We start from the raw sequence: 25,608 nt of genomic DNA on the forward strand, positions 1-25,608 counted from the left end.
GGGGGCGGCTGTACCGCCGCCCGCCCGCCGGCTCTGCCCGCACTGCCGGGGGGCGGGGGCCCGCCCCCGGGGCGCTCCCGGCGGGGGTGGGGGCGTTTACGGGAGGGGCGACACAGACAAAGGGGACGCCCGCGCCCCCCCCCCGCCGCCCTCCTTGCTCTCCGCCCCCGCGGAGCTCCGCCGTCGCCCCCCGCCCCGGCTGCAGGAGAGGGGAGCCGTCCGCTCCGCATCCCTCCATCCCTCCGCACCGCTGCCCGGAGCCGGCGCCGAGGCGGCCGCCGGGCCAACTTGTTTCTCCGGGTGTCGCCTGGCCGCTGCCCCCGCCGTGCCCCCGCCCTCGGCAGGGTGCTCTGTCCCGACGGCCGCCCCGGCGGAGGGCGGTGGGGCGCGGCGGTGCGCCCCGCCCCCGGTGCTGGTCTCCCCTCCGGACCGCAGGACAACAGCTAATCGTTTATGTATCAATTCACGAAAACCTTTCCGTCATTACTTAGAAAGGCTGTCAGGCTAATGTGTTTTCTTTCCGTGCAATTTCATTTTCCTTCATGCCGAGTACCACTTGCCCTGCTCTGGTTTGGGTACGTTCAGTTCTGGTTCCTAGGTGCACACGGTATGAGCTGGGGATCAGCGCTCTGTTTAAAAGTTAATTTTGCCTATTCAAACTCCACTAGGTACAGTAGTAAGAAAGTGACAAAGAATGTTCATGTTTCTTTTGTTTCTAGCCTTCTGAAATAAAGATATCAAACGACTACTAGCTTCTGGTAGTCAGTATAGTAAATAAATTAAATGTAGTCGTTGGAATGAGCTTTTATGGCACTTTCAACAATCTGTAATTCAATCATCTCTTATACAAGCTGCCTTTTGCTATTATTCATCAGACCCAGTTGAGTGATTTCTGTCAGATGGGAAGTGGTAGAGAGAAATCTCTAGGTAGATGTAACTGAAAAGCTTTCCAAGTAGAGTCCTAAATGAGCACAGAAAAGCACTTGGCCACAATCTCAAGACAGATGTTGGCATCCAAATAAATAATTTCTTTTGATTGTCTGGGGGATGTCAAGTTTTATTTTCCTTATTTAATAGCCATTTGCGTGTGAATAAGTAGTTCTGTCTTTATTACCTTGTAAACTCAATGCAAAATGTTGTAGTGCAATAATATTTCACTGTCTCTGAAACCATATTTTCTGTACAAAGGTCAGTGGAGTAGTTCCAGATACGCATACATGTTGTAGATGACAAGTAGACTCCTAATCTGCAGTGGTGATATTGATCCTCAGAGCTGCTGTGCAGTGTGCCATCCATGTTGCATGCTAATCTGTTACGCGCTGTTTAAATTGCTTTATTGTCCGGGAGAGTTACTTCATCCTAAGAAAAGGAAGAAGGTACTGGCAGACTCAAGGGGACTTTCCTTTCCCTGTTGAGTTGACATCTAGAGTTACAGATGGGCAGTTGGTTTAGGAGTGTCCCTGAAAAAGGGAGGGGGAAGCTTTTGGGTACAAAGACAAGTAGGCAGTGAATTAATTTGCTTTGTGAGGATATGAAATGACATCCCCTGCCATGCTTAAAAAAACCTGCTTGGAAAAAGCGTAAGGAGATTGCACATGTGTCTAGAATACTGTTTTCTTGTCTGTCTTGGAAACAAATGACCTGATTTTATGTCTTGAGACAAATATGTATCTCTTTTGGTTCCAAGCTTTTTGGGTTTTTAGTTCTATTAGTAGTGTTGAGGGAAATATACTTTAATGTGGTGAATTACTTGGCTTGTGGTATATTTGCTCAAAATTTGCATGCATACAATTCATAAATTGAAACTATATAGCTTTAAAACATAGTGTAGGCAGCTTGAGTGAGAAGAGATAATTTCAAAAAGAACCACAGGGCATAAGATAATGACATACTGTAGGAAATAATCATACTCCTGCACTTGCAAAAGCATGAAGTGTTCCCGTGTAGCCATTTCATACAAGCCAAATTTTCCTTCACATTAAGAGCGTCTAAGTGAGCCTTATTAATGTTTGATGTGAAAGATGCTAAATCCATTTTAAGGGTTGGTACTGGAATTTAAAGAGGTAGCTCACAGACTAACAGCAGTTCTAATACTTCCTTAAAACAAATGTGAAAAATAATCAGTTGCCATGTATGCCACAGCAGTACAAGTGGCATACAGCATTCAGTGTAACACTGATGGGCAAGAACCCCTTTAAAACCATATAGAACAGTGTTTAGCAATCTGAAATGATCTCCTACCTTAATCATAACAGATCAGATGTAAGAGATGACCAAGAAGATGCTCAGTGTTGGTTAGTGTAGTGAAGGTGTGAGTTAAGGGAAGGTTCTGTTTGTCAGAAACCTAGGGAAAAAAAAAAAATCTATATTCTTCCAGCTAGCATAGAGACACCGGAAACATAAAATCAATTTTTATGGTCTTTCGGCAGGGTTGGCTGTAATAAGTAAAAAGAAGGAGCAGCTTAGTGTCTTGGCAGAAGTTTTTAAGCCACTCATCTGTACAGAACTCAGTTAATTGATGTTTCCTCATATGAAAATGAAGCTCTTATTTAGCATCTTGTTGTCTTTTCCTGTCCATTCAGTAGTCTGGTTACAATTTAAAAAAATATTTTTATGTAGTTTTATACTTGCATGCATGTTTGAACACACAGATAAACTCTACTAGGAGCTGCTTTCTGAATAAAGGGTGCATGCAACCTCATTACATGCTGTGGAAGAGACATTAAAGTTTGTGATAGGAATGAAAAGGACAAGAAAATATTTCTGCATATCTAGAAGAAAAGCATGGAGGAATTATAATGCATGGATACCATGATCTCCTTCCCTCTGCTGGAGATGCCTATATAAATATGCAATTTCACGAAGAGAAGTTCTTCATAGTTTGATTTTACTTGGATTCTCTATAGAATGTTTGTTTTAAACATAACTCTGTATCTAGGAAAAAAACTTAATTAGAAATACAGATAAGGGAACAAACTATCAATTTGTGCTTACTGCTGACATTTCCTAAAGATACTCGAGGTTAAAATAAAAGCATTTGCCAGACTAAGTAAACAAAGCATTAGGTTAACAAATATTTCCAGGATCGTTACGTACAAATGTCATCTTTGCTAGAGTAGGCTCTACTCTTCTTTCATACACCCCAGAAAAAGTGGGGGTGGTTTTACTGTTGCATCTTTTTACAGAAATACCAGACACCAAAGCAGACTTCATTAGGAGGAGGACACCTGACAAGGGTTTTTCATGATTTCTTCTGGTGATAGGCTAAGAGCAGGCTACAGGCAATCCCTTTCAGGGACTGCATAGATTAGCTGAGTGATTTGTGCAGCAGCATGTGGAAAAATTTTCGTTTAAATAAAAAAAGAAGTAAAAGTATTTACTAATACTATTTTTTTTTTCTTTGGGTCTTGTAATGACTGAAAGCAGGATGGGAACTATAATAAGAACGTCTCTTTAAGTACTACTTTTGACAAATGTCTAATCAGTATGTTTTAGAGGCTGGCTTTTCTCTTCTGTTGTTTTCCCCAGGTAGCTAAAGGAGGAGCACATGAATGGCTTATGAGAGAACTGACCATTTTTCTTAACCTGCTTTCTTATCACTGCCAGTCTTGAGGTATTTCCCTGAAACAGAAGGCACTGAACAGTTCTCCTTCTCCATACTAGAGGGAGTGGTGTTGCCATCTTCTAAATTCGCAGGGAATTGCAAACTCGGGATGCCAATTCTCTTTTCCAGATATCCCTAAATAGGCTCAGAAAAATCTATCAGAACATGAAATAAATCTGGAATGTTTCCTATGCAGTGTAGTTATCTCATATTCTATATTCTAATATTCATAATATCTTTTTAAATGGAGAAGATTTAACAAATTTTTAAACAATCATGAGAAATTATCCAAATAATTAATCATCTCTGAATTATTATAGTTATATACAGATTTCAGGAAAATAAAATTTTATTTAGGAGTGGCTAAATCTAATTTGGTTCTTTTAAAGATGCTGTCTGTAAGTTTCCTGGGCACTATTCAGGATCTATGGCCAAATGTATTGTGGTAGCTTTAATAATGTAGCCATTGATGTAATAACTAGATAGTACAGTGCCTCAAAGCTACTCAGTGATGATTTAAGGAATTGATTTAAGTGATTAAAAATCCACTTATAAGTTCTGTTTTGTACCTTTATCTTAAGGGTATTGTTTTTCTGTAATCGTATGGTTGAAAAATCAGTGTAGCAGTTGCAAATGGAAAAGCTGGTAACCATTTTTCAGTTTGGCTCAGAGACATGAGTTTACCCATGAACTCTCATGTCCATGTGTTTAAATAACCATGTAGATAGTGCAATTAAAAATAATTGGAGTGCTTTTGTGCAAAGCACTGTGGAAATAAAGATTCCTTCACAAACAGTTTATCTAATTCAGGGTAACAATCGTGCTTTTCCTAGAAAATATGTCTGTGTACAGATGAAAACTTGATCATATTTGGAAAACTTAATGACCACTAGTAGCATGTGGGGTGTTTTTTGTGGGTTTTGTTTTGTTTTGGTGGCTGTTTTTTTTTTGTTTATTTCATTGATTTGGGTTTTTTGTGGTTGTTTGTTTTTTGTTTCTACTTCTTTCCAAAGCTATGGACAGCCTTTCTTTATAAACATTTATTTCTAGGATAAAGTATTAGAGTTGGGAGGAATTCTTAAAATATGTGATGATACAGATTAGAGATGAGGAGGGTTGTATTTTAATTTTTTTTACAGGATAAAGTGATAAGGAAAACTGAGTGGTATGATGTGTCGATGGAAGACACAACATACTGGCAGATAGTTGAGGGTTAAAGAATGATAGTGTAATACATCCCAATCAAAAGAGTTTTGAAACATTTTTTTGAGTTAAAAAGGACTCAGTGTTTCTTGTTGATATTGCAAGTTTTGTGTTTTGAATTCAGTAAGGCATTTTATTTAGTTCAGGGTGCTAGTTGTAAAAATAATACTGTAGAACAGCACTATTGTACATGTGAACAGATTTTTTTTTTTTATTCCATGTAATAAATTGCAGAACAGATAGTGTATGGGGAATTGCCATCTCCATTATTCCAATTCTTTTCATTACCTTTGTCAATGATCTGGAATAAAATACAAAATCCATATTCATGAGAATGCTTCTGGTTTTTTTGTGCCAATTCTAATATAGTTGGAAAAAGTGCTATTATAGACTGAGTTCATTTGCTTTCTCATTCTGAATGTGTTTTAACAAAGTGCACTGTAATACTTTTGGCTACTTCCAGTAAAAAAAAAGTGAGTCCCCTCTAAAATACTGGTTCTGGGAAGGATTAGGGATTACACCCAGGTAATGTGACCTGCTCTTATTTCAAGGAGAAAAGAAGTTGTATGCAGCTGTAACACTAACTGGAGTGTTGAGATTAGGAGAGTTGCCTAACTCAGAAAGGATGCTGGACTAGAATTCGTTTAGAGGAGGGACTTGTTGTCTCAATTGAGATGTGTCTAGTCTGTTTCCTAATGGGACTCCTAAAAGCTTCCTGTTCTCTTTGGATAGCTGGATGTGCTGAAAGGCTCCTTGGTCCCTACACAGTGAAAATACTGGTGTTAAGTTGTTCCCTGATACATAGAAGTTCACTCAGCAACCTGGTTGGGCACACGAGCTACAAGAGCCCAGACTAGAAATGAGGTATCAGTGTTTTGTCCATCAGAATAGCAAGTGTATGAACCGCCTTATTGAGCAGATGACACCTTTCTACTTGAAGTCTGTAGACTAGTATTTTCTTTTCTATTAACTAGACCAGGTACAAGTTCTGGAATTGATGTTGAAATTGTTGGATTTGTGATTTGTGTTAATCCTTGAGAATTGCAAAGGTAATCGCCTGTCCTTTTGACCTAAAAATCACCAACCCGTTGAACTTGCTGCTATTAACTCCTATTGTGTCTCTTGGATTAAATAGCATTTGTTGTAAAAGATGTGACATGTTGCGTAGTGTGAAGAGTTTGGTCTGAACTTCCTTTAAGCTGCCCTTGTATGTTATAATCCTATTTCATCCATTGTAACAGACAAGAAATTTTTGTTTATATATCTAACTAGTGTTCACCTTTGAGACCTGATTTAAAGCCCCTTGAAGTTGCTAACTCTTCTTTACATTTATTTTATTCCTCTGATGTGTCCTAAAGCTATAAATTGTGCTTATTAGTAGGTACTTTGTTTAAAAAGAGAATTCCTGTTACTCTTTGAGTTGTGGGAGTGCCAGTGTCCTATTTCTCATTGTTATGGCCAGGATTTGTGTAAATAGGCTTTAGGTTCCAGATGCCCATCAGTGAGATGATACCAGAAGGATGGTCTTCTGTCAAACCCATTCTGGGTTTGGAACTGTCTATGCAGATGGCAAACCTTGTGGCTGGCATCTGAACCAGGGAATCCTGTCATGATTCGGCTTTGAACCAGGATAAACTTGTCTTGATTAGCATCTTCCATGTTCTCTCCATGTGTCAGGCTATGGGAAGTTAATTGGTGGCATTGGTAAGAAAACAGGTGTCTGTAATGGGAGGGCTGCCTTTGAGAGTGTACTCCCACTGAATTGCCAAAGATGTCCTCGAGTATTCCAGCTGAGGGTAGAAGGCAAATATGTTTTTTGACTGCAAGTGGACTATTGGTTGAATTGCAGGATTTCTAGATCCTGAAATTAAAGTTTATTTATTTTCTAACAGCCTAAATATATAATTAAAGGTCTGTCTGTTATACACTTGCATTTGATAACAATATCTAGGACATGCTAATATTTCCTTATGGAAAGCCTGACAGTAGGTGCTTTTCTTTTAAAGATTTTTTTATTTCTTCATAGTTTTTTTTCATATGCTGATAACAAGCAGTTACCTTGCACTTGCTCATCATCTTTGACTTTCTTACTTCATGCTTTGTTAGCTTATTCAGCTGCTAGTTAGAGCAGAGAAACACCAGGCAATATCCATGTGACCTTGACAGAGGTCACTCACTCCTTCATGTTGTACTATAGCTGTGTAAGGCCTTCACTGCTCTTACCTTGTATATTTGCTTAATTTTTGTAAATCTTTCATAAGATAATTGATCTGTTTGGGGTTTTTATTAATATGTATTTACTGGTTTTTTTTTTAGCTTACTGAGAAAATGCTGATAGTGAAAAATTGAATTAAAATAATCTGGGACAAAACCACCTGAAGTCCCATGCTATAGTTTTTTCCTTGCATTTATAATTTTCAAAATGTATGTCTGTTTTTAATAATGACTTGGGCTTACTTTAATATTTGTTATGCAGTTATTTGCTTTATAAAATGTACACTGGCTAATAATTGTGAGCTGTTTACTCAAAATCAATGATTCTTTATAAATACTGATGAAAGTTGTGTTATAGATGAGCAAGGCGTAAAACTCACTATGGAAATCAGAATTTTGGAAGAATAATAGTAATTAATATTTTATCTTTATATCAAGCAGCTGGAGCTCAGATTTTTGAATTAAACACTGCTTATTCATGTACTCTCAATTAGATTCTAAAGCAAAAACCAGCTAAATGTCCATTAAAAGTGAACCAGTCTTCTGCAGGCATAGTAGGGACTGTCTGCACTGTTACTTAATGATTCAAATTAATTCCAAAAGCCAAAACTTTTTTTGCCTTCCCAGACACTTCTGTTGAAATTTGGCTCTTAGAATGTCTGTGTGTTTCAGCTACTTTTAAAACAACATATTAATTCAGTGGTGTTTACTGATTTCATAGAACAAAGCTAAATTATTTGCTGGAAGGGATCAACACTTGGCATTCCCTAGTCTGTGGTGTCACTGTGGCTTCTTCCACTCAGTTCTACGACTCTGTGATAAAGAAAAGTAATCTTTCTGGGGAGGTAAAAAATCCAGCCTCTTGGCATAGTTGGCAGTGTTGGCTTTAGGGGTTTCAAGTAGGTAAATGTGCAAGTCTGAAAGGATGAACTCAAGGATGGACAGAAGGTCATAGGTGGATGTAATGAGTACTGAGCCTAGTTGAGATTGTTATAGTTAACAAATCGTTTAAGGTTTTTTCTTCCAGTAGGCTTTTTCATGGGTCCTTTTGGGATAAGTGTTTTGATCATTCTGAATACTGTAGGGATTATGCTGATGAAGTAATACAAAAATTTATCCTCAAACTGTGAAAAATATTAGCTCAGCCTGTTCTACTCAGAGCTGTATTGCTGTTAAGGTACTTACAGGTAGTTGCTTCAATCAGACTTAGAGGCAATTGTATGGAATAAATTCCAGGTACAAACTTCAAGAGATTGTATAGTAAATAGTGTAGAACTGTGCTCAGTGTTTGCCTTAAACTGTAGTACTTTAAAAAAGAGTAGGGGAATGTACTGAAACTTTTCCACTCCTAAAGACCATGAACAAGTTTATTGATTGTGGTTAGTCAAGTCAAGCTGTTGTCCCATTATTATTGGCTATATGAGTTTTTTGTTCTTATATGTAGCAAGATTAGGAGGAGCTAGAAGCAATGGTCTTAGTAATGAGGTGTGCGGGTGGAGAGAATCTGTGTTGTTCCATGACAGTCAAACATTCTGTACCTGTTGCTGCAGAGATCAAGATCTGCCTAGCAGACTTAGAACTAAACCTTAGCTGGCTGGTTTCAGAAAGTTAGTGCCTAGGACTAAGATGTGATAAGCATATTCACCATATGGGACAGCACCCTTGTACGTGTGGATACAGTCACAGCATGTACAACTGGTATGAGTTTTAGAAGTAGTAAATACATGTGAGTTTTTCCCTAGATAAGGCACTTGAAAGAGAACCTGAAATGAACATGTACTAAAATTTTTCCTGTTACAAAATAGCTTCTTCAGGCCATGTTGCTTTTTTCATTGGACTTGGTCTAATATTGCTCTTCCAATTCTGGTTCACATAGACCAGAATTCTTGTTAATGTGTTTCTAGTGAATCATGGGGTTTTTTTTATATGAACAGAATCATGTCCCAGAAATACAGTCCTCCTTTCTTCCCCTTCAAAGTATTTTTATAGTTGAGTTGGAAGACTGTATGAAAAGTCACTTATTGTCACTATCACTTCAAATATCTAGTTAGGCTTTTTTAAACCTGTTTACCTGTTTTGTTTTTGTAGGCTGCTTGCTTGCCTGGACATGTGAGAAAAATCAAAAGCAAACATCATAATGTGGGGTGGTCATGTTTATTTTTTTGTTTTTGTTTTGTTTTATATTATGTATGGAATGCTCTGTTAACACATGAATTCCAAATATGGGTTGTAACCGATGACAGCTGTTTCATCAAAAGCTGCTTCATGTTTGTGAGGAATAGTGTTTGCTCTGCAGTCCCTTTAGAACAGGGCCTGACATACCTTTTAATGTGTTTATAGTGTGCCTAACATAATAGGATCCAGATCTTTGACCGGGGACATGGGCTATTGTGCCAAAAAACAACCTAGCCCAAATGTTGGAAAAAGTGCCATCCTTTAAGGCCCCCAGAGATCGATAAACAACTCACTGCTGTAACCATATCAACCCTCTCCTTCAGAAGGATTTTAATTGAATCATAGAAACTTCGGACCTCTGAATGTGAGCACTTGTCTGTTAGGCATTCTGCCAGATATAAGTATATTTTACTTGTGGTTAAATACTATTCATACTAGGGGATTTGGACATCCACTTTGGAGCTCTATTTAGAAACTGTGCTGAGTTAGTCTTTAAAACATCTTTACCTTCACCCTGGCATAAATGATATTTTTTTCAGTTTTAAATAGAAGAAAGTTAACTGTTTCCCAGTAATCATGATAATCATTGCTATCTTCCAGTTGAAAACTAGGTAAGCTATTTGACTTGCTACTGAAGAAAGCTGTTCTATGTATAATGCCATGCTCACAGCTGGGATTTGAATTATTTAAGGTGGGATGGTACAAAGGACCTGGATTTTAGCCTTCTGCGTCCAGGGGGGAATTTATGTGACATAAAGGAGATAAACTAGTTTCAGCTCCAGTAATACTTAAAAGACTAGCTACTTCATACCAGAAAGTAGTTTCTATGATAAAGGAACTAGCAAAATTCTGCTACAGCATCTTCCCCAGTACAGGAACCAGTTTATCTGTCCAGAGGTTGATGTAATTATATGAGATTTCAGCTCCCCCTCTCAATGAGAGGCTGATACAGGAGAACACCTATTACTACTCTGATAGGTGATAACATGGATGGGCAAAACAAATACAAAGTCAAAACCATAGCTGCTCAGATAGCCTGTTTTGAAAGTCGACACGAAGATTTCAGGTAAAGATCTTAGGAATAGCTTTTTGTGAAGTGTGCAAGTCTGTACACATCAGACAGTAATTTATATTATGTAGGCGCCAATCAAAGTAATGTCCTATTGATGTGTTGAAACATAAATCCCATATGACAGATGGGGATCAATGGCAGAGGGAGATTAAGGATAGGATTCATCTCATTTAAGTTTAAATACCTTCAGAAGGTGATTCATTTGACCTACCTTAGGCATCTGTCTTGGTGTGAGATGGACTGCTCTCTGGAGCTATCTGTTCCATTCCAGTGACTGTAAAAAGTCTGGGAGTACTAGATGTCACTTTGGCAGCCAATTTATGGACACCTGACCTCAGACACTGGAATCCTAAGTGATGTGTCTAAGGCCTTATGGAGAGCCCAGGGCAGTGATGGGAATTGAACCCAAATTTTCTGGTTCCAGGTTAATGCAGCTAATCACAATGTGTGCTTCTGCAGAATCTTACAGTGCAAAAGAAGCATTAAGAATAAACTTTGTATCTCAGAGTTTTAATAGCAGTGAAAAGTTTACTATCAGCTCCACAGAAAGATGAATATCTTGTCAGTAAAATTGTAGGTAAAGGTCCTTTGTATTGGGAGTGACAATATTTTACTTGCAGTTATGGGCAGTTTGAAGTCAGACTTGTCCAGTGAGTGCTGATAAAAATGGGGTTCCCTGAGAGAAAATGCCTTATATTTCTGTGAATCACAACTGTTATGAGATCCAGTGTTTCCTGAAACCTGAATATGAAAGCTGATATGGGGAGTGGTAGTGGCTCCGGCAGGCTTTGGGTCTTGCCTGAAGCATGCAGGGAACCACTGTGGTGGCACACTGGGCATTGCCTCTCCTCTGGTCCTCTGATCAGTAACGCTCCCAGTGGAGAGGAAAAAAAGCAGCAGCTCAGGTGTTGCTAGTGTGTATTTTCCCTCTCAGAACCTGCAGTAATTTTTGCACCTGAATGAGCACAGTGCTTTCAGGGGTTAGCTTGGTTCTTCCTTGCTTGCCTCCCTGCACATACCCAATCCATCCCTTCCTCCTTAACCTAATTCAAGGCTGTAGTTTTAGTGTAGTTTGTGAGATGAGATCATATTTTCTGAGCTGTAATGCAAGAGCTGTTTAAACAGCTCTTGTAGTTTATATGTAGAAATCTTCTCAAATGATCCTGTCTCAGCTGTGAACCAGAACATCCTACTAATAGGTGACCCTCTTAAATTCATGACAGCACATTTTTTTATGTGGGAATATACTGTGATTTTAAAGCTGCAGGATGTAAGTGTCAGGATTTTTTTTTTTTCCAATCAATTGCTGTTGTAAAAAGAAGGGTATAAAATGTGCTGTGTTAAGCTAAAAGAAAAGCTGGCAATGTCAGGAGTTTAAAATGGGATGTATGTTGTAAGCTTATGTAATTTCTGCCCCTAAAAATTGAAAATTCGCCACTGGTTTCATAGTACTGTGTACAGTAAAAATTCTTCATGTTAGATCTAAAGTAAAGTTAAATCAGAATTGTCTAGAAAGAAAAATCTAGTACTCTGAAAAATTATATTACAGCAAAATGGTTGTCTTGTTCACACAGATCATAAGAGTTTCTCATTCTATTCCAGCCTCCTTTCAGCAGCTAAACATGATGATTTTCTAGCTAAATGAACCTTGATAAGCTAGACATCAGCTACGTATAAATGTAGAACAGTACATCTAAAACCCGTCACGCTGTCAGAGTACAACTGTTTTCCCTAAAATAAGGGAATTGTCACTTATCTGCATTCTCTCCTTGCCCTGTTTCTCCCCCATATGTTGATTTTCATCCATGTGAAAGAGGCCAATTATAGTTTGGCCGTTGTATAAATAATGCAGGAATTGTCAGTGGCAGAGAAAAATTTATGTTAGAAGACTGAGGGGTTGAATAAGGAAATAGAAGCACTTTTTAATGAGGGTAGTGATCTCTGTTTCTGTATTACTTCATGTTAAAAAAGTTATTTAACACCCCCAACTTTTAGGAGTTATAATCCTTAATCTGAGGACTGTTTTTAGTAATAAAATCCTGATTCAATTTTCAGTCAGAATATTTTGCTTTGTATTATTTTTACCTTTTGGCATTTCCCCCCAGGCTCTCCTGGAAGCAGGTAATGGGTCTCTCCCCTTGGTAGCAACTGGTGCTAAACAGCACCTGAACTGGAGGGATACCCCAGGACCATGTAGAAGCTCGTAAGGAGTGGACATCTCTTCCCCCAGCTTTGTGGAAAACATTTGGAAAGCACAGTGCAATCTGGAGTCAGGCTACCTTGAAAGTAAATTAATTAGGCTCATTAAAGATGAAGTCACAAACTTCAGAGCAGCTGGGGTTGATTCTCAGTAGCTGCTGCTGGTAGAGCCAGAGCCTGTGCACGTGCTGGGGCACAGGCTGATGTGGAGCTGCTGTGAAGTTGGCCAAGCTAAATAGCACATTGTTAGTGCAGCTTTCGTTGGCCTGAGCTTCTGCATGGTGGCCAAACTGTGATCCCAGGTGATATACTGGATTTGCTTAACTTCTTGTCTCTTTCCTCTAGTTGCTGTTTCTCTTGAGTATTACAGAGGCTGCTGTGGCCTTAAATTTAGTTGTATTTAAGCATCCACTCACAAGGTCTCCATGACTTGAAAGCAGCTTTCAGCGAAACTTGCTGGGCTGCAAGGCTGTTGGATCTGTGGTGCCTTCGACTGAGGACTAGCGCTAGAATGATGTGCTAGTCCTTGCCTCCTCATATCCCATGGTGATAATTTTAGCATAACTAAAAAGGGTAGTTACAGAAGGAGATAAAGAAAAGCCCTCATCTTTTGTGAGTCATGAGTCTTAGGAGTAGTAAGGAAGTAAGAAAGTACCTCTCTTTGTGTGTTTTTTGTTTCTGTTGTTTTTTTTTCTTTGTTAATTTTTTTTTTGGGGGGAGATTTGGGTGTTTTGATCAGGAAGCTGCAATTTTCCTCGTTAGCTTTACTCTGTCATGATTGAGCTGTTTGTTTCCAGATGGCTCCTATGTATGCAGGGACAGGGACACACACAGCCCAATCTGTTCAGCTGCCGGCCATGCATCAAACAGCCCAAGGTGCTGGGCACGCTGACTCACTCGGAGCATTTGGGCAGCCCCTCCTGTAGCACTTTACTCTGGTGCTTTAATTTCAAGATAGGAAGGGTTTGAAGCAGCATCCTGTGGAAAGGAGAGATTTCAGGGTTCAGAAACTGATATGTAAAACTGCAGTCCCCTATCAGCTTTCCAATGAAATTGAATTTATCGGTGTTTCTAAATGTGTCTGCTGTACCAAAGCACTTTGAACTTTTTTATTCCAGGTGTTTGTTTTGGTAAGCTATTTCTCTTATCCTCTCTGCTGTAGCTGAGTTCTTAGTGTAATATCAGGTATGGCAGGTGAAGTATGTAAACAATTACAGTGTTTTTTGCATTTGACAAAAGTGTTCATCAGAGAACAGAGATAGTGTGTGAAAATTCAAAGTTAGCACCATGTGTTTACAGGTACAAATGTCAATCTTGTACTGACCTTCAGCAACACTTGCTTTTTTTTTTTTTTTTTTTTTTTTTGGGAACATCCAAATACAATTCCTTGGTTGATTTTTATCTATGGCTGTTAGGATATGAATTGACCAAACAGTTTCCAAATGTTCTTCTTCCTTTACATGTGCCCTTCTGTACTTTTTAAAACTGTGAGGGGAGAAGGATGGAAAATGTAATTAAAAACAGATACTGCAATAAGCTGTGGTTAGGAGGCAAACAACACTTGATGTACTGTAAAGGCTAAAGAGGTGACCTGTATATAATCAAAAAGTAACTTTCATTAATGCAGTAGACAAGGTGATTAGGTATCACCCTATTGAAACTGTGTTTATTACTGATTTAATGAATTAATCAACTGTTCTTCAGTTGTTAGAGTCTGGATTTCTGAATGTGTCAGTTGTATTTTCCCAGAAACCACAGTGGTGGGTGGGTAAACCCTGAAGTTCCCATGGTAAGATGCTCATTCTGTGTAGTGCTATGTGGATGGGAATTGTTGAACATCTGGAACTATCTCTGACATTAAAATGATTTGTATAAGTGGAAGTGTACTGAAACTTCTGAATTTGAAGTGTGAGATACCACTAAAAAATTACTACTGTCTATAGGTTTAATTTTTATGGAGGGTTTTGTTGAAACCTTTCATGAGGTTATTTACATAAGAGAAACATAGCATATCTGAGCTGAGAATCTCTTCAGACAACGCATTATTGATATGTTGTCTGAGAATAGAATCAAAAAATCATTTAGGCTGAAAAAGGTCCTTAAGATCATTGACTGCAACCATTAAAGGTTGTGAAGGTGTACCAGGGAGATAAGGTAAATTTCATGAGATATTTCAAATAGCTTATGAAAAGTGCATAATTTTCTGGTAAGATTTGTTTGTATTGAGTTGTTTGTTTGTGTGTGTGTGTGTGGGGGTGCTTGTTTGGTTTTTTTGTGTGTGTATCTGGTTTCTTTGGTTGGCTGGTTCCTCACTCTCCTCCCAGGTCTTCCAAGCATTTAAAACAGTTACAGTTGGAGGGACTGCTTTAGTGAAAGCAATGCAATTGAACCCTAGGACTTCCTGTTATGGTTAATCAGCAAATGTGAGGTCTTCTGAAACCTTAGTCACCTGGTTGTTATTGCAGCAAGATTTTGTTTTGATACTTTTCTATGGATTAAATTTTCCAAAGTTTATTTCCAAACTATCACTTGGAAATCAAAGTTGTTCTTACCTCTGCTGTATTACAGCTGTGTTTAAAAATAACTCTAAGTGTGTATGTTCAGACGGCTATCACATCAGTGTCTGCAAAAGGAAGTATAAATCCCACATGGAAAACATGAGTGCATGATCTAAGCACTCCAGAGAAGGCAGTTTTTTCAGACCCCTTAATGCTGAATGATAATGAAATAAAGCTTTTAGAAAAAAAAATTCTAAGTAGCCTTAGTTTTTGTTCAACAGCAGAAAACCAGTCGTTAGTCAAATAATTTTTGACACTGAATAAGTATTCATAAGTTCACTTTAGGCATACCAGTCTTTGCAAAATGAATAGTCATTTTTAATTCTGCATATTATAAAAAAAGAATATAACCCTGTGAATTGTTCTTGTCCATACTTGTGATGAACAGCATTGTACAAAGTAGACTTCATTAAAACTTCCAAATTCCAATTATGCAAGTAATAGGGCCTTAAGATTATCCTTATTGTGAAACAGAATGTCTTAATGCTTTCTGTTGACATCTTAACAAAAATTTGATATACTAAAAGTACAAGTAGTTCATATTTTAAGAATGTCAAGATAGGATGTTTTTACCCTTTTTAAAAAATATTTTGCGTTTATGACCTCATTTCATTGTAGCATTCATAGAAATGGACAATTGTTAGGGTTGAGTTGAGCAAAGGTTTCAAGCTGCAAGAGAATTTTGGGGCAATATCGATCTGACACAAAATATTTTTACATGGACAGTTTTCAGTATGGTTTTAGTTCTCAGTAGATGATATCTTTTGGAAGGAAAAAACTTCAGTTATGCTGACAATAGCAGTAGTCACACAATGTATGAGGAGTTCAAAGTTTACTTTTCGCACCAAGAAGTAAAGCCGCCCAGGAGTTCCCTTCCCTGCTACAAGATAGTGACATATTATTCTGTTCAATTTTAGGTTGTGCTTCATTGCTTTTTAAATAGATCTACTTGGGACATATGCCCAAACTCAAGATATGGTCAGTGTGCTACCACAATTATTTCATTGTTGAAGAGTTTTCTTTGCCAGAAAAAGACATCTAAGACAGATGCTACTGTGCCAAACAGCTTGAAACGCACTACAATAGGTACTGAAAAAATTAATATAGTAAGAATGTAACAGTGTCAATATTACACATACTTAACAATTGTGCTGGCTTAAGCTGGCAGGTCTGGAAACACCACTCGGATGCCTGCTCACTTCCTCTCCCAATAGAATGGGGAGAGAACTGGAGGGAAGGGCACAGGAAGTAAAATTCAGGGGTTGAGATAAAGGCATTTTGATAGTCCAGAATTAGAAGGAAACATATAACGATGATATAAGGATTTGAATATACAAAGCAAATGATGCACAGTGCAGTAAGTGGTACCTAGTGATCGATGCCCATTCCAAGTATCCAAGCAATGGGGCCAGATTTCCTCTCAGTTTATATACTGAGCTTGCCATCATATGGTATGGAATATCTCAGTGGTCAGCTGGGGTCGTCTGTCCTGGCTATGTCTTCTCCCAGCTACTAGTGTATAGCTACTCCCTCAGGCCCTCGGTGGATTCCCCAGAAGTGGGTGAAACCTTTTGACCCCAAGAATCCAGGTCAGATAAAAGGGGACAGGAAGCAAGTAGCTGATGCTTTGAAGAGAAGACGCCGACGGATGGAAGAAGAATGTTCCCAAGCATGAATTCCTTCTGTCAGAAACAGAAACTTTAATATGTTCTTAAAATGTTTGTCTTCCCCTTTTAGAGAAATCAATTTTGTTACCCCTTGTTATTTTGTTCCTTGAAACCTTGGTGTTCAGGATCCTGCGTCACTTGAGTTTCAAGGCTATCAGGGGTCTCATAGCTTCTACCTCAGAAGTCAACCACATAGAGCTGGCTAACCTGAGGAGGCCTGACTATGCCACCAACTGTAGGTGGTGGGAAACCTATGCTCAGGGTTGAATCAAGCCCAGTGAATTCCTGTAACCTTATTTAACAAATAAGGGGGAGATGTTACAGTGAGTTCATGGGCACTCTATTTCCCCTTCCCCGGGACCCTGTGACTCTGATCAAGATAACCCTGGACCCCTCCTTCCTGCTCCAACGGGGTTGGCGGAGACCAGAGAAGCCCACCCTGTCCAAAGTCTATATAGACCCCTGACATTTCCTGTTTGTCCTCTTTTGCCCCACTCTCCACATGGACATCACAGAATAAAGAGAGCTGAACCAACATATCTGGGGTAAGAGCCTCTTTTGGAAATCTTTGCCATCTCCTGATATTCCTCCCCTCACAGCCTTGGACCTCTGGGCTAGCCTGATATTCAGGGGGCTGTGCGAAGGGGCAACGTCACTAGTAGCCCCCAGCCTCCTTGCTTTGGGGTGGTGTGAGAAGCAGAAAAGGTCCTTGACTTAGTGTCAACCCTGCTCAGACACAGCTGAAACATCAATCAATGCGCTCACAACATTATTTTCTGAAATTCAAAACACAGCACTATACCATCTACTGTAAAGAAAATCACAGCCAAAGCAAGGACACAATCCTGTCCATCTTAAGCATATATGAGAGGCAATACTTGACATATCTCTCCTAGTTTTTGGAATGAAGGGCAAAATTGTTACTGTTTAAGCAGGTCAGGATTTGTAAATGACCAGTTTCACCAGCAGTGCCCAGCTTGAAGCACATTTGGAAGTGTCTTGTTTTCAGCAGGTGCTGGGCACGCATGCTGCTAAAATCAGGCTTAATTCATGCTTGGCCCAAAGGCAAATTTTATTCATCTGTTAGAGAAACTATGAGATAGAAGCACTTTGACCACATGACTGATATGGTTGTAGAGAACGCTGCCTGATTGAAAGCCTGATCCTGTGTTGTAGGCTTGTCTTCCCAGTCTGAGATATTCTGCGTACTGGTCAGATCCCTTCCACATAAGATATTTGAGATGAGCATAGGTGTACTGTGTAATGTGATTACTAGGTAAACCACACCTTTCTAGACTTGTCTAGATAAAGCTAAGAAAGCTAAAAATGCTTTTAGCATTTTTTGACAATAGTGGGTTTCTGCTTATTCCCTACCACAGAACACTGTTGAATAAAGGTGAATAACGTGTTCATAATACATGCTTTGCAGTCAGGATGCCTATGTATTCTGTCCTTGTAATTTTGTCTTCTTTCATACTTGTAGTTGATTTGTACTCCAGTTAGTATTTAATACAGAGTCTCATGTATGATACTTTGATTCTACAAACTGGAATGAATTTCCAAGTTTCCACGGGAACAAATGAAACACTAACTGCATGGTAGCATAAAATGTTACTAAGGGATTTCTATTGAGTACCTTTCAGTGCCCTGCTGTTTATATGATCACTTAAGGGGATCCAGAGAGACCAGTCATTAAGCATTTTTTCTTAAGGTCCTGGAAGCAGGATACCTGCTGGCACATCCAAACAGATTTCTGAAAGCTGTACAAAATCTCAGCAGAAGTCTCTTGCTGATGCTTTATTTCGTAATCTAGCTGCATTTATGGTACTGTGAGTCCCACATATATAAGTAATGATGTTGCTTCTATAGCTGAGTTGAATGTGGAGGTCTGTGTGCAGTATACATGGGTATTGTGCAGCTTGCACACCTCTGCCAATTAGGATGTTTCTGGCCTGGCATGGTTGTGTTTTTCCTGGCCTTGGGCATGTCTTTGCTATTCTTAGGATCTTGGATGTTGCCTCATATTCTGTCATACTGTATTTGTGGGATGAAGTTTGGGGATGCTAAATGTCATTTAGCTAGGATACTTCGACAGTGACCTTGAGGTATTGTCTTGGGTAGCTACATGGAACATTTAAGCATTATGCATGCAAACAGCCTCTCCAGTTCTTCAGAGTCAAGCCTTTCATTATAAACTTTCTGTGGATGTACAGTCTTGAGGGTGAGTATGAAAATATCTGCATGCAAATATGTGTGCAAATACTGGGTGTTTGTATCCTTAGGGATAGTATGAACATGTGCAGTTGTTTTCTTCAAGCTACCTGTATTAGCTGTCCATCAGTTAAATTAGAATAAAGAAGGCTGGAATGAAGAATAAAAATGCTTTAGAGGTGCTAAATTAATTACTTTGGGCAGACAAGATGTTCTTTTAATAAAATATAATAAAATTACATGTAAAGAAGCAACCACAAGCCTACAAACTGATGATTGTAATGCCAGTGTTTAGCACCAATAAAACAAATAAGTCTATAAAGAGTTATCCCATCACCTGGTTTGTTTTTTTTTTTACCCAAACAGAAATTTCCAAGCTTTTCACATTGGCATGTTCTGAAGTCTTTCTTTTTTTTTTTTTTTGACAGTTCTGTGGGTGGAGCTTTGGGGGTGGAGGGTTAGATTTCAATGTCAAGAATACTAGAAAATTCTGGGCAATAACTGTGTAACAAACTCTCATTCTCTACCTGTTCCTGAAACCAAGGTAGGTTCTTAGGCTTTTTTTCCCCATCTGTTATAAAACAGCTCCAAAGATTTAAGTGGCAACTTCCATTAATAGTGAAAACTTTAATAACTCATAATAGTTGAAGAAAACAAAACTCCAATCAAACAGCCAACAATTTTTGAAATTTTTTTTTACCTCCTCCTGATAGCATAATGGTACATACTAAGTACATAGTAATGGCTACTAAAGGACATTGGTTTTCAGCAATCAAATAGTAAAATATTTGTACAGTTAGTGGCTGAAGGATTTTTGTTTGTTTAATCTTGTGCTCAGCTTACTTAGTCTGGTATCCACAAAGAATTTTCAACACTCTGGTGCTGGAAAATCATAATTATTTTGCTGATAGGCAAGATAATTTATAATACTTTATTTTGCACAAGAACCTTAATGCCATGTACAAGTTGGGCATCTCAGATTTTCCAAAAGCTAGAATGGTAGCTCTTCAATATTGCAAGATGCTGTAAAGATATTTTTTGCTCCTATGTTTAAGCAGCGTGCAAGCATGCTCAAGGACTTGGGTTTCACAGCCCCATGACCCCTTCTGAAAATAAGTGTGCGTATATCATTCCCATAAAGATACCTCTGTCTGCTTTCTTTCCCTTAAGAAGAGAAAATAAATATTCCTCATACAGTGATTGGTTCCTTCAAATCCATCATCTCTCAGAAGGGATTCAGAATGAAGATAATTGGCTTTTCAGTCTTCTTGTTAGGATGGTTCCTTTATTTTTTTCTGGTTTTAAGACACTGAATAAAATACATAATGGTCACTATTTCTTTGGTTATTAATTACAATGGAAAAGAGATTTTTGCTTCCTCATCTGACCATGTTTATGGAGTAAATATATTGCCTACAGTTGATCACTGCAGATGCTCAAAACCTACCCCTGGCATACCCTCAGGAGACCGGTAAATCAATCTTAATGTGCGTGTTCCAAAAGTGCATATTGAAGCAGTTTTAATGAAGAAATCAAAAGATGTTAGTCTAAAAGACTGAGCAAGCAAAAAAAAAAAAAAAAAAAAAAATCTGATTTGCTTCTTTTTTTCCTGTAAAGAATAAACTGCACTAGAAGCATCTCTAAGACTTGGCAGTTTCAGCATGTAGATCAAAGGAGAGAGCTGTCAGAATTATTGAAGAATGCTGAAGTAAATTGAAGTGGGATTTAAGATGAACTTTCAGAATTGCAATGTGGATGAGAAATAGTTGGGTTAAATCTATTTCCTGTTTTTTCTTCAGAAAAAAAATGCATTATATATCTATATTTATTTTAATAAAGCTTGGACACTTTAGCCAATGTAAGTCTATCAAATAGTATATTAAAAAAGTGGTAAATCTGTGGAATATCATAATTTAGCAACTAGTAGTATTGGTGCCATGTTGTTTCTTGTTGTGTTGCTCATAATTTGAGATGCTTGATATCTGACTTTGCTGTCTAGTTTTTATGAGCTACTTAAATGCTACAAATTTAATGAATCTCTTTAGACCATGCATTAAAAAGAAGTCTTTCTAATGTGTCCACGAACTTGCATGACATGAAAGAAGTAAAAAAGTGTTCAGAACACTCATAATAATGCAAGTTCACAAATATCTAGAAGCAGAATATAGCACTGCTGTATCAGTATGAGTTTATAAAATGTTGTGTTTAACAAATACATTATTTCAACTTCTCACTGCAGTTTCTTGCTGTTAAGAATTTGTTCTGAGCAGTTTATTTCCAAGAAAACTTCACAGAAACAGGTTAATATAGGGAATAGAGTTAGTGTAAATATTTCAGGAATTTAGAAATTAATGACAGTGGTATGTATTTAATCAAAATAATAGCATTTTCATATGGTTTTGTACCTGCTTAAGTGGGATATACAAGTTAGTCTCTCTAAGAACTAGTTGAGAAGATTTGAAGTAATACATATAAAATAATGATCCTTCTATAGCAATATGTAGCAAGGCAAATGTAGTTTCCCACCTTGTGTTCTGTGTGTTGCTTCATGGTAACAAAAAATGTTATTCAGATGCTATAGTAGAAAGGAAAACTGAAAATGGTCATTGGAGAAAAACCTGAAATACTGCAAGATGGAGGAATGAAGTTGTAAAATAAGTATGCTGTTAGTTTATGGCATTGCTTTAAAGGATGTTGTAATTTTTGAGTTGAGTAAAAAGCAGTAGTCTACATAAACAGATAAAGGACTCACAAACCTGAGGAGCAAAAGTTCAGAGTGTAGGTGTTCTGGAATGGCACCTGAACCAGCACTGGTGCTTCTCACAACTAAGGGAACGTGCAGGTCTGGAGAACAGGCTACAACGGGTGTGTCAGGTGCATGGTGAGTGAGGAAGTCTGCACATGATGTGGCAACCAGGAGCACATCTTTGCCTGAGGGTACCACTCAGCAGGGGTGTAAAAGCTGCAATGCTGTAAGACTTATTATGCAGAAATGTAGGCGAAGTGAAGAAGTTAGTACTGAAACAATGGGATTTTTTTCAGCGTGAATACCTATAAAGATTTTAAAAAGTCCTGATATAGCCTTAAATTTGGGTTTGTGGTCTGACATATTTGTAAGGTGATTTGAAATTTAACATATTTGGTTTTGTCTTTGGGAAGAACAACTTTAACTGACATATCCAAAAAAGCATTTGTAGTTTTTCTGGTACTTAGGTGGATAATTAAGGCAAGTTAAAAAAATGTATTCTTGTATAACGAATGTAAAAATATGCCTACATTAATTATATTGTTTTTTAAATTATAATTATTCATTTATTGGTCATTATTGATGTATTCCTCCTTGTTTCTAGAAGTTGGTGTGCAGAATCAAATGCTGAGAATCATGGAGAATGTCCAATTGATTTTTCATTAATTCCTTAGCTACTTTAAGGATATTTATCATAGTATTCAAGAAGTGTAAATTAGACCTCAAGTATGAAACTGGCAGAAAATTTTATTTTACAGGTTACTTTTAATGTTTGTGTTTGTTTTTTTTTAATTTTATTTGACAACTAGGAACTCAATTACATTGTGAAAAGTCATGTACATAGTCATGATTCATGGAGTTTTAAGTTTTCCAGGGGAAAAGACCCCAACAAAATATTACAATTGCTATGTGTAGTTTGAATGTGAAACATATGTAGAATAGTATCATTTATAAGTGCAGGAATAGAGTTACAATTCATGCTTTTGCAAACCCAAAATACAAATTCAAGAAATAAAACCAAATAGAGCAGCTGGCTAGTCTGAAAAATCTTTCTGCCTGTTACTCCAGTGGCATACAACTGGGGGCTGTATGACTGAAATATGTCACATGAGGTTTTCAGTTGCAGCAAGTTCAATTAATAGCTGTCACTGAGTTGATGTTTGCTCCCATAACTGTGTATAAATCTGTTTGTGATTCTTATGCTCAGTAATGGCTTCATGTTTTTGTCACTGCTACCCACACTCTGGCAATCTCTGCAAAAACTGTTGCATCTGGGCACATAAAAAATAATGCTACCTGATTTGTTTTTCTTGATGTAAGAGGTTCTAATTGAATAGCAACTCCTAGAAATTTTATACTGACTTATATAGTAATCACTTTTTTAAGTGAAAGTGCTATCCAATTGATCTGGTAGGTTTGTGTATAAAACCGAGATTGGGCCCTGGCTGCTCAGCATTTTGCATTTGGAAATCTTTGCTTTGAATTGTCAATGAATGAGAGTTGAAGTAGTTACTTTAGTGTGAAAGTTGCTTTAATGCTAATAAGCTCATTAATTAGCATAGTATTAGTAAGAATTTGGAAATATTTCTAAAAAAATGTGTCCAGCAAGACAAAATTTACTTACTTTGCTCCGTAAATTCAATGGAAAAGCAACAAACCATGCCCAGAGTGTGAGAGCTATTAAAATAGGTAACAGCCACCAAAATAGGTTATAGCCACTCTGGTTTTTTGTATATTGATTATCTCAGGATCTGATGGCAGATTGGCACAGCAGTGAGTCCTGGGTATGGAAACTACACATCCCATTTCTCCCCGCTGCAGGTGCCCAGACAGTGTGTAGAGGAGCTTGTCCTTGTTCTTCTTCTTTACGTAATAGTACCAACCTGGATGCAGAAGCCATTAATGGAGATGAGAAGTTGTAGGGAAGGAGTGAAATGCCTGGTCAACTTGGAGAGAGCAAATGTGATTCAGAGAAATAGGAAGGAAGAGTGATCTGGGAACAGGCGGTGGAAAGGAAGGGATTGAGGGCCTCCTTCATTTACTACAGACTTTCATATTACTGCAGTAAATGACGCTGGAATTCTACTGGCAGTCTTCTTCGCTACATAACCTAAATTTATCCCCAGAGGATTCTGTGCACTAAATGATGTGGGATCCTGTGGAGAAAAATAGTGGAGCTTTAAGGACTGTGTTGCACTAGTGGGTCAAGTTAGCTTTGTAGCAGCAATCTTACTTCTGGCTTCCCTTAACTTCAGAGTGCTTATCTTAGCATCCATAGCATTATTTTAATCTAAGTTTGGTTGTATGGGGGAAGAGGGATTAGAGGCCAAGAGGGTTGTGATAGATATAGACAAATTACATGCACAACTGTAGAGCATGCAGGAAACATTCAACTGGATGTTTTCCTATGGAAGTACAACTCTTCCTGACCTCATTGTGTCATTGATTTGAGGAAACAGTTTTCCTACTACTTAATCATTTTATTTTCAAAATACCACAAAAAGACATACAGACAGAAATCTCGGAAGGGGTTTTCTTAAAGAAGGACTCATAGAAGGGAGATACCTGCAAAATAGCTGTTAGACTTGCCAGGAAAATTATTTACAAATCCTAGCACATACCTTCAGTAGTCTCATCTTTCTTATATAAACAGCCATTGCTTCCTTGTGTGCTGACCCAACTAGCAGACTCAAAGCAAGGGCTCTTTATGAATTATTTAATAGTTGGATTACAAATATTAATCATTATGAGGACTGAAACATTTTCTTAGAACACTTTTTGAATCTGTAGCTTTGTTTGCAGGTCTCTTAATGCAGCCTGGGACTGTAACTAATAGATGTGCATGAAGAAAAACATTTCACTCTGCAGCCTTTTCCACCCACATCTTTAGCGTTGCCAGAAATCCTATCTGTCAGCTAAAATGATGTTAAAGTTCTGCACAGCTCTAATCCAAATTTGATAGAGAATAGGATTAGCAGAAGCTGTTCAAATGTGATAAAATAAATGAATAAAAATGAGTTGAAGAGGAAAGCATGATATTAGTGTAACATGACCCAATTATTTATGTAAAAAATACACTCAACAAAATAGGTCAGAAGTATTGACTAGACACATTTACATACTGTTTTGAATGTGGAGTCTCTGTGTAGCCATAATAGTATTATATAAGAATTTGATATTTATTTATATTTATCTATTATTAACTCCCAGATATGTAATTGAAGTGAGACACTGGAATATCATCCTTTTCTAGAACATGGAACTACATAAGGCAGGATCTCAGGTTCCTGCATTGATACAGACTTCATGTTGTTCCTTTTTTATCTTTTACCACTCTGACAGTAAAAAATGAATAGGTAATTTATATAAATTGAGAAAATGAATTTATTAATATTAAACAACCTAAAGTGCAACCAAAACAAGAATAAAGTTAATTATTTCAATAATAAATTCCCCTAGAAGCAAGCTTCAATAGTACTTCCAGATTAATAACACAAAGCAGGCAGAGCTTCCTAAACAGTAATGTAACTCTTAACTCTCAGATTTTATTGTGCATATTTTTTATACTGAGAAAATGTTAATTTAATTTGCTGATTTAAAGAGGCAACATGCCCAGCTTACAATTTGAAGTTGTTATCCAGTTCTGGAAATATTAAGGAATACTACAGTTGGCTCTTCTTTTTCTCTAATGATAATAAAAGAAATACTGGTCTAAAAAGAAATCATGTTCAGATCAAATGTAGTTGTTTATTTTTGGTTCCCTTATTTGGAACATTATTATTTGTATATTTAGTTCTCTTAGCATATGAGTGACCCACCTCTATGTGTTTATTAGAAAAGTAATTTTTTTTAAATTAAAATGTCTTGACCTATTTTTAGGTAACAAGAACTACTACCATTAATTGAACAACATAGTAAATTAGAAATTTATATGGCATTTTCTGGGATTTGTTTTAAAA

General features: G+C 37.7%; 1 protein-coding gene across 4 annotated transcripts in view; it reads left to right on the forward strand.

Moving 5' to 3' along the window:
* SYT1 (synaptotagmin 1) overlaps window positions 1-25,608 on the forward strand; it is a 327,942-nt gene that overhangs the window by 230 nt on the left and 302,104 nt on the right. The window lies entirely within an intron of this gene.

This window comes from Lonchura striata, chromosome 5, assembly GCF_046129695.1.
Source record: "Lonchura striata isolate bLonStr1 chromosome 5, bLonStr1.mat, whole genome shotgun sequence".
NCBI classification, from domain to species: Eukaryota; Metazoa; Chordata; class Aves; order Passeriformes; family Estrildidae; genus Lonchura; species Lonchura striata.